The sequence below is a fragment of the Atractosteus spatula genome, chromosome 10, assembly GCF_055471065.1.
Source record: "Atractosteus spatula isolate fAtrSpa1 chromosome 10, fAtrSpa1.hap1, whole genome shotgun sequence".
Taxonomy (NCBI): Eukaryota; Metazoa; Chordata; class Actinopteri; order Semionotiformes; family Lepisosteidae; genus Atractosteus; species Atractosteus spatula.
In genome coordinates this window covers 7,539,577-7,549,357 of record NC_142715.1, presented here as the reverse complement: position 1 = coordinate 7,549,357, position 9,781 = coordinate 7,539,577, and the positions used below count along the sequence as shown (strand labels likewise).

The window sequence follows — 9,781 nt, the reverse complement described above, 5'->3', positions numbered from 1 at the left end:
CAGAGTATAATGTATTAAGAGATTATTGCCTTAACCACTAGGCCACCTCCGTACACACTTTAACCCCCTCCGGACATGAGTTGGCTTCTTTCCCCATACTCAAGGGTAATTTTCCTCTTCCACCTACAATTTCAACATTTACCTTGGGAGATGTCAAACCACAGAGCCTGTGCTGCGCTTCAGTGTTAGCTGTAGTGGACACCCCATTGAACATAAAAAGCATATTGAGCTCCTTGGACATAAGCCATTTCTCGTCACTTGCCCAGCGAGCAGGCTCACTGAATGCAGGTGTCTCAGAGCAATTGAGATGTGTCCAAGTGGCTGTAAAAGGGATATTTGATGCCAGTGCCATGGCTTAGTTCTCCGACGGCAGGCGTAGCGGCGCGCCAGTTGGAGTATTCTCGGTTGCATTTAATGGCAACGTCATGGTAACGTCAGCTCAAACCACCAAATGGAGACGGGCGTACCGACAAGCTGACCCTGCTGATGTGGGATTAACATTAGGATGAGAGAATGCTGTGGCTTGGTGGGTTAAAGTGCTTACCTAGTAAACAGGAGATCCTGGGGTTGAATCCCTGTAGTGTCTGTCTTGCCACACTTTATCATTATGGACAGCAACATGCTTCTACATTAAATTTAATGGAAGTGTTCATTTAATTTTTGGAACAACTTGTTTTTTAAAAAATCCATACAAATTGCGAAAGATAAAATACTCATCTTTTTTGTCAGTGCAGAGGAATTACTGCCAGCTGGCAAGGAAAAGAAAACTTTTTTTTGTCTTTAGCCAAAAACCTGTGAATGTAGAAAAAAGGTGATGTGCGTTAGTTTCTATGGCACAATCAGTCAGTGTATCCTTCAGTTAAACATAACGTTGGTAAATCAAAAGTCCCCAGAGACGCATTTCAAATTAATCCGATCTCAACACCGTCTCCCCTAAATGTGATGGGGTTTCTTTGGATGTCCTTAAGCATCCTGATAGTTGCAGGGATTTCAAACTTTTGGCACAAGTCAAACTACAAGAAGTTAATAGTTGAGCGCCTAAGTCAATATCACCGGGAATGTGACTATGTAAACTTAAATAGTATTCAAAATATTGCAATTTTGTTGTAGTTTAAAAATATATTTAAGCTGGGGATCCTCAAATGATGAGGGTAGAAAAGAGAACTATTCGACACCATCAGGAGTGCTTAAGGTGTGATAAAAGTGTTTTTTAATCACAAAGTGAAAATAGTGAATTTGTCTTTCACTTAGGCGTTCATCAAAAGCTCATTAAACGATGAAGGAGAGGCTCGTGTTCCGAATTCTCTTCGTGTCTCATTGTCTTGCTTTGATTTTTAAAATGTACACTGTTGACTATTCACTCTTCCTAACACGATTAAAGAGCCGAGTTTAGTTCAGAGGTAAAGCATCTCATGCATCATATGAAGCTCTGTTTTCTATCACCAGCGTCTCCACTCTGGATTTCTTTTTAAGCGCGATATCTTTTCTGTGATTTCTTTCGTTTGAATTCCCTCATGTGTGAATTTCAGCGCGACACCTGATTACGGATCAGGAGACTGTAGGATCGTAATGCTCTTAAACCCAGTACCATAACCGTAGTGTGTTCAGTCCTACACAACCTTTCTATCGACTGAATAAGCCTCCTGTTCCATCTCCATCTTCTTCCCACACATTCCGGCTATTTCAGCACCGTTATTGTTGGACTACAGTCACAGATACGTAAGGGACACTATTCCGAAGAACCGTCTTAAATAAATAACGTTGCAAAAGGTAACAATAATGCTTTCTTAACGTAACCTTACATTTGGCCGTACAATACAATTTTCTTTACCTTCAAATAAAAAAAAATATTACTGCTTTCTCCTGAGAAACACAAGTGTAGTGTTAAATCACAATAAATAATACATCAAATATACTAAATTAACACCCAGATGTGACAGATGTGACAACACACAGCTATGACAGAACACATTGAAGACTTAAAAGCCCTTTAAATTTTTATTTCCTTAATTTCCATTCTCTTCCCTCCCCAGGATAACTGAAAACTAACTATAATAAAGACTGCATATGCATTACTTGTAATACAGCTACTAATAAAGATATACATGGAACTTAATTATTAATAAATAACACTTTTATTAATAAATACGTGTAATGATAACATTCATTGTGAATATTTGTGGTGTCTGGAAAGCAATTTTAGTTAAATATAATAATAATTTTCAAGCAAGTGGTGCATAAGCTTGTTACTTAATGAGTACATTATTTCCATTACATTCAAGACAGTTCTAATGTGATCAATTGTTCTGCTTAGTCTGCTACCGAGTTGCTTAAAACCTATGAATAGGTGGTTTAAGCTAGACTCCTAATGCAGTAACATCAAATGGGCAGCAGCTGTTATTTTAGGTTTGTTGCAATCGAGAACAGGTTTAGTACAGAGCTGCTGACAAATTTGAGTTTATTGTATATAAGTTTATTGCAATTGACCCATTGTAGCTACCAATCAGCAGCAAGGAAAAACAAACTTCACTTGTGCCTTTTAAAAAAAGGGAAACAGAGTAGTAGTTTATGTGGTAATTTCAGGTACAATGTAAGAACTAAAGTTAACTACTCCCATAGTAATGCGTGGGGTCCTATCAATAGAAAAAAAAATTGTTGTAACCCGAAAACACAACAAACACAAAACAAGACGTCTTCCAGGAACCTAGGTAAATCCCTGTAGTAGTCTAACAACTATGAAAAAAAACCAAACGCAACAACTTCGAAAGAAAAAGAACATTAAAAACAAATCTGGGGAACAACAAAAACACAGAGTCTAATGCGGGAGCTTTTTCAAGTCTTCAGTGCTCCTCTCATCATATTTGTGTACAGGTCAGCTGGAGGTACACAGCTGATGGTAATTTAAGTAGGGAGCTGTGTCAGCATGCATGGGCTTCAAAGGAAAAAGTCAAGATTTATTCCATGCTGAAAAGAGAAGGAAACACAATGTTTTAGCTGTGGAGCCTTATTTGATTATGACTCGAAGTAAACCTTTACTTCTTCGTTTGATGTTAATTTATCTCCATCAGATACCTAAGAGTATCTTAACTCGAAAGTAGCTAAAGACACTGCTCCCGCTGAGGCTCGAACTTACAACTTCAGTATAACTCCGCTCTGCACTGTTGTATAAGTATCGCGCGCTGACCGATTGCGCCACTGGAGGTATGCAAGATAGGCTCCTCATACAGACTGACGCTGCAGAAACACAGGGTGAAACCGGTTTCGGTTGTGGAACCATCTATACATGGGGAACACTAAAATAGCAAGGAAAATACAAGTAAAGAAACTGAAAGAATTGTGCTAACAGCAAAGGGGGACGGACAAGTAAATCAGCCTGGCAGATTATTTGTATCGACATTTTTTGAGTCAATCAGCAAACAGATTTCTCTCCATGTGCCTTAAACTGTGCAGTTTGTACCTTCGTTGTAGATAGGTTTCTTCAGAAGTCCAGTAAACTGACAATAATGGAGAACTAGCTGACGCACCCCGTCGTGAAGACCCTCTGTAAGGTGATTGCACGTTTCATTTTCAAGTCGCCTCCTTTACACGCAATTGCAGCCAGGACACTGAGAGAAAGCATGAGAAATGGCTTCAATTTCAATGTGAAAGCGCAGTACAGGTTCGATGGCTTCACATCTCCCATCAATCAAATAAAATTGCAGTAAAGCGATCTAACTATGACTCTGAAGTACTGGGAAAGATGATTATTTTGAGCGTGCCTCCCAGGGTCTGCTACGAGGCTGAAGTTGGCTTCTTATTCGCCAGCTTCTTATGCGTGTTTTTCGTTCCACCTTAAATGCTGCTGCTGTGATGTTATGTCTCCTTTCGCCTGTAGATGGCTCTCTTCGATCAGTACTAATCCGGCTGGAATACTGTAGACATCTTCACTGAAAGGGAATATCCAAATAAATAGCGACTGTCCAAATTATATTTTTGTATGGAATATATTTCAGAAAATCGCAAACCAATTTTAAAAACTCACCACAACACGGACTTACACTGGGAAAAGGTGAATGCACTTTCTGCTTATTGCTACGGCCTTCCCCCCGATTATGAAAATGTCTCACAGTTCTGACACCGACGTGTGAAAGACAATGTAACAGACTATCAAAATCCTGAAGTACAAGAAATTTTAATGCACCAGTTTTTTAAATATGACCCTCTGATCCTGGCATGTCAGAATACATTTCGAAAAAGTATGGCACGAATTGCACGAATTGCAATGGCACAAATTGTTGAGAATATCACTGACTTTGCCGATATTTGCAGCGGATACGAATGTTTTGCACATGTTGAACTACAACACGTAAAAATTGAGCTTCTTAGTCAATATCACCGGGAATGTCCAATAATGACGAACATCAGTAGCTTCAAGGAAACTTAGACTCGCACATGGAGTTTTATCTTCGAATGGAGGGTGGGAGAATTCATTTGTACTCTCGTTGCTCATTAGCTTAACTATTTTAAAAATATGACACAGATTTGTTCGAGAAACTTGTAATCGCCTTAAAGAGAGTCTTCTTGAAGATGTGCACCAGCTAGCTCTCCACTGTCAATTGACAGGACTTTAGAAGAAACTGTTCTCATACAACCAACATACAAATTACACATCTTAAGGAACAAATCCGTGTACTAAATAACATAAAACTGTCGTTGCAAATTATCACCAAACTGTTTTATGTGTCTGACCACCTCTTTCCTACCTTGCAGTGAGCACAAATCTTTCTGTTTCTTCATCGCTATTTTACTGTCTCTTTCCCCCAAGTGGAGATGGATCCACAGCCGAAACTTAAGGTCAGTTCCTGTTACTCTGTCTGATTGAAAGAGCTGTATTAAAGGCAATCCCATCTCTGCAGGAAAGTTGTTGCTGCTCTCAACACAATATACTGCAGCCAAATATAGCGATACTGTCACTGCCTGTGGGCCACGTGTTCTTGCTGTCAGTCTATTATGTCATGTTCATCCACACCCAGAAACATTACTGCTGTAGCACAAGAGTTATATAGTCGCAATCCATAGAGCAAGAATCTCTTAATCTCAGAACTGTGGGTTCAGCCCCCACATTGGGTCCCTCTGTGTCAGTTTGATCCCCCAATCCTCCTAGCATGACCTGATGGCGTAACAGTGATACCCAATACCCAGCGTAATTCAGTTTTCTTTCCACTTGATTCAGATTTTGATCTGAAATCATCGGCCGAACAAGAGTTTGTCTAAATCGAGGGAGATCTGCTCACAAGCAAGTATTAAACACTTCAGCATTTTCTGTTCGAATACCACACTTTGTCAAAACACTGCCGCTTCTTAAGCTAATAAGTAACGGGTTTTGAGCACGCATTGTATTGTTAATGCTTATATTAAAAAAGCATAAATTCACATAATGGAATTTGGACTGAACAAAGTAGTCCAGCCCCTTTACAACATTACATACCCACCGATTAAAGCTTAAAACTACAGCAGCAGGAGTAATAATAATGGCAACAACATGTTTGGAGTTCGACATTTCATTTATTCTGCGGAAACATCGTATCGGAATGAACTGCCCGAGATAAAAGAGTAATTGCGGCTTCAGATCGTTTTTACAGAGCACTGCGTTGTTCTGTTCATGCTGACTACACGCTTTAAATTTGTCATTTACTGCAAGCGTTGCTTTGCCAGGTTTTTCTGAAATTCCTCGCATTTGAGCCAGCACTAAAATATTTCATTCCCGTCGCTGAATACATCGTGGAAACGGTATTTGCAACGGAATGCTGACACACATGAAACCTTTTTGTTATTCGGTTCTGAAGTTTGAAAATGAAAATAAAACGGGGGTCACTTCATAGGCTTGAAAGAAGTCCAAGCAGCATAAAAACCCGCGAATTCTCACAAAGGCTGCACCTTTCTTCTGCTGCTTTTATAAATCAGCCTTAAACATTTGAATGCATACCTTACTGCTGCTAATCACATTCACGTGCTTACGAAGCTTTTTTCTGTCCGTTATGTTTTTCCTAAGCGGTTTCTCCGTTTTCCTCGTACTGTGATTGTCAGCGAGCACAACAAGACTGAAATAGTGTAAAGGCAAGTAAAAAAGACAGGGTAAAACGCCTGATTGTCGGGAGTGGGATTTGAACCCGTGCCTCTATTTGGAGAGTGAAACAAAAAGCTTAAAAGACACGAAGCTGTGAATTTGTTGTTTTAAACCGCTCGACTATCCTGAAAAAATGGGTGCTGGTTCCACCAGTTGCATCCGATTTTCTGTAACTTTGGGACGATTGATACGACTGGACGAACACAATTTTTGGCGTTTAGCATGACATGGAAAACGGTACCGGAGCATTCATGTCCGGACTACCAGACTCAGAAACAGTTTTTACCCCCACACTATCAAACTATTAAACTCACAGCCTCTCTCACTCTCACCTCACCTCTCACCTATGATCTGAACCTCACAGTGCCTTCTTTCTTACCAAAAACCCAAACACACATTGAATCTACCTCTACCATACATGTCAAAAGCTCACTCCCCATAATTTCTATCCCTTTAATTCATTCTTTTGATGCATGTTTTTGCACATAACCTGTTACCTTTTTGTTGTTTTGCACAATGCCTGTTGATGTTTTTTGCACATCGGCTGTTGTCTGTCTTTCTTTTGTTATACAATTGTATTGTTGTTGTGTTTTTTTCTTTGTACTACTTATGTCCGAGAGCTAGCTAAATAGCATTTCGTTATACCATATACCTGTGTATGAGTATAATGACAATAAACTTGGACTTGAACTTGAACTTGACATAGTCTTGCAGGCAGTATATTATTTTACCGTTTACTTGTTTATAAAAACATGGTTTTCTTGTTCCTAAGTCAGATTTTTAGTGCTTTCGAACGTTACTTCCAACCTGGACTGACAGCTCACCCGATCAGTTTGTGATCAGACCATGGAGTGGGGGGTTGTACCAAGCGCACGTTCCTTCCCAATGCTGAGGCGATCATTCGGAAGATGGGTGTGAAGAGAGACAAGCTTTGTTGACTAAAAAACAAGGCAGGATATGCAAGAATACTAATCACTGGCGACAGTTATGTTCTCTTACTACTGAGACTCCTACATTGCGAGATTTTTGAAGATTTTGAAACTAAAGGAAAGCGGAGACAAATGAAACAGACACGGGTGGGGATTAAACCCACGATCTTCAGTGTACGAGACCGACGCCTTACCACTTGGCCACCACGCCTTCAAGTTAAAATGGGAATAATGTTGTTCAAATTATTTTTTTCTGAATCTGGTTTACATCACCTGGAGGCAGCAACAACAATAAAAGGGATACTTAACAAGGAGATACGCTGTAGCAGTGTGACTCCAACAGATGCTCCTGAAGAGACTGGAGGTTTAAGCCAGCTCCTTAGAGCGCTCGGCCGCGTTACTCTCAACAGTGGCTCTTCAGCTCTTGTTGTTTGACCTAGTGGTTTTATAACGCGTGGAAACGGCCACAACTTCGTTTTCTGAGATGCTTTCTCTCACGTGGTGAAATCTCGACCTCTTTGGCATCTCTGGCTATAGTTCTTCTGTAGAGCAGGCTTTCACACCTCTGCTTATAGTGCCCTTGAAGTTATTTTATTTTTACAGGAAGACGCATTCCCTAACGATCTCTCCTGTTTTCGAAATGCTTCATAAGGCGTGTTTGATTCAGGACAAACAGTATACTAATTGTACAATGCAGATTTATGCGGCATTCGTACTGGATTTGAGTGGGATTCTGAAATACTTCTTGCAAAGGTATTCAGACTTTCTTGAACCTATAATAAAAACACAGACCTGAAACTCCCTAGCTTCCAATCTCTGATGTTGCTGTCCTTAAACTCGGACGTGATGTTCTGCAGACGTGTGCATAATGTCCTGTTTTCTTACAGTGTAGACATCTTGCTGTTCACGCTCCGCATTCATCTGCTTTGTGCATTGTTAGTCCACACCTGTAACATGTAATGTCAGCCGTCCCCTGTTCTTCTATATCTCTAGCATGACTGCGTCCTGCTGCTCGGCTTTTGTTTGTAAAGTTTGAGCGAGCGTCCCGTTCAGTGTCACTTTGTCACTGTGGTCAGAAAGCATTCTTGATTCTGCTTGAGCTGCTTCATGAATTCTAGCAACTGTAAGAGCTCTTTCTAAAGTCAGCCCTTCCTCCTGCAGCAATTTATAGTCTCTTATGTGCACATTTTTCCACAAGTTGATCTCTTAACATGTCAGTTTCCAATACTCCAAAGTCACAAGATTTAGCCAGTCCTCTTAGTGCAGTCACAAAAGCATCAACAGATTCGTCCTGAGACTAAGTTCTCTGCCTAAATTTATGCCGTTCCAAAACCACATTTCTCTGCGGTGTAAAGTAAGCGTCTAAGGCAGCTACAGTCCGTTCATATGTACCTTTTTCAACAGGGAGGTTGGCGAAAATCCGCTGCACGGGCACCCAGATACAGTGCAGTAATGTAGCACGTCTCACGGCATCCGGAGCTTCTGTAGATCCACTGGCAATTTAAAAAAATCTGTACGACACAATCCATATCTTGTATTCCGCATACAAATCCGGAGCTCCGAGTTTCAGTAGAAGCGGTAGAAAAAGCTGGGCATAAGCAAAGCTTCTCGGCGCGGCTGCAATATCTTCCATGGCGCAAGCTAAACGAAAAGTCCGAAAATTCAAAAGTTCGTTTCTACCAGCAAGAGAACTAAAATCTGCAGTGTTCTGCTCGTTTTGAGTCCGTCAAGCACTCATCTCTCGTCGCCATAAATGTCGTGTATCTTAATAAAGAGACGTTTTTTATATTATTTTAACTATTTTGTTAACTACACAGATCACGCCCTTACACCATATATTCCCGCCTTCTACTCTCTCGTTCTGTTGTCTCGCGATGTCTACTCACTATACTACATTTAGCATGACTTCTTGTTGCAGTTGAGCTCAAAGCTGGAGATGATCTCCATATTCTACCGCACTAACTAGTCCGAAACGTAGTACACAGTACACACTTTTTAAGTGAAGTCAGGTTGTTAAAAAATTAAACCAGCGCCCTGTCACAGAAACGTACCCCGGTCTCCCGCGCAACAAGCGGGGGTACTCAGCAGTATACTAACGAGGAGCGCTTGTCTGCAGCTGAGCGTCAGCTCTGTTTACTGTTAGCAGTCATTGCCTCATTTCCAAAGACTTTTTCACCTGCTCTCAGCTTTTAAAGACAGTCATAAACACTCAAGAAGTAATTCATGTCTGTTTGAAGTCTGTTTCTGTTGTCTCAGCTCTTGATAAAGAAAAGCCGTGCGTGGGAGACTCCCTCTCTGAAGAAGTTTGCCGTCACCCTGCGAGGGAGAAGAGCCATCAATCACCGAGGCAACCACTGAGACAGTTAACATTAAACACGTGAAATGCGAGATGTTGTGATTTTTTTTCCTGCTTAAGGCTTCTATCGTTTCTATTCTAACGAGAAAGACCTCTTTATTAGAAGTGAGATTTTAACAAACGTCTCCAGGGTTAACTGCGACCTGAACGCAATGCCTTAGAGCACCAGCCATCTTGCCTGTGGTACTTATAATGAAGTATATATTTTATTTCTTTCTATTCGTTGATAAGAAAAAAAAGTGAAATCATGTAATTAGGGATATGTCTTTTTTTCATGGGGAAAACTAGCCCGAGCAAATGTAAAGTTTAGAGCAGCGCTCAATAAAAATGATCAGAAACCGAAAGCGCTTCTTATGCGGATCAGTATATTCCGATACCACTGGTTCTGCA

General features: G+C 40.6%; 1 non-coding gene across 1 annotated transcript; it reads right to left on the bottom strand.

Moving 5' to 3' along the window:
• Window positions 1-7,174: 7,174 nt before the first annotated feature.
• Window positions 7,175-7,246, bottom strand: trnat-cgu (transfer RNA threonine (anticodon CGU)). Its single transcript has one exon. It is a non-coding gene; the product is annotated as a tRNA-Thr (tRNA).
• Window positions 7,247-9,781: the final 2,535 nt, after the last annotated feature.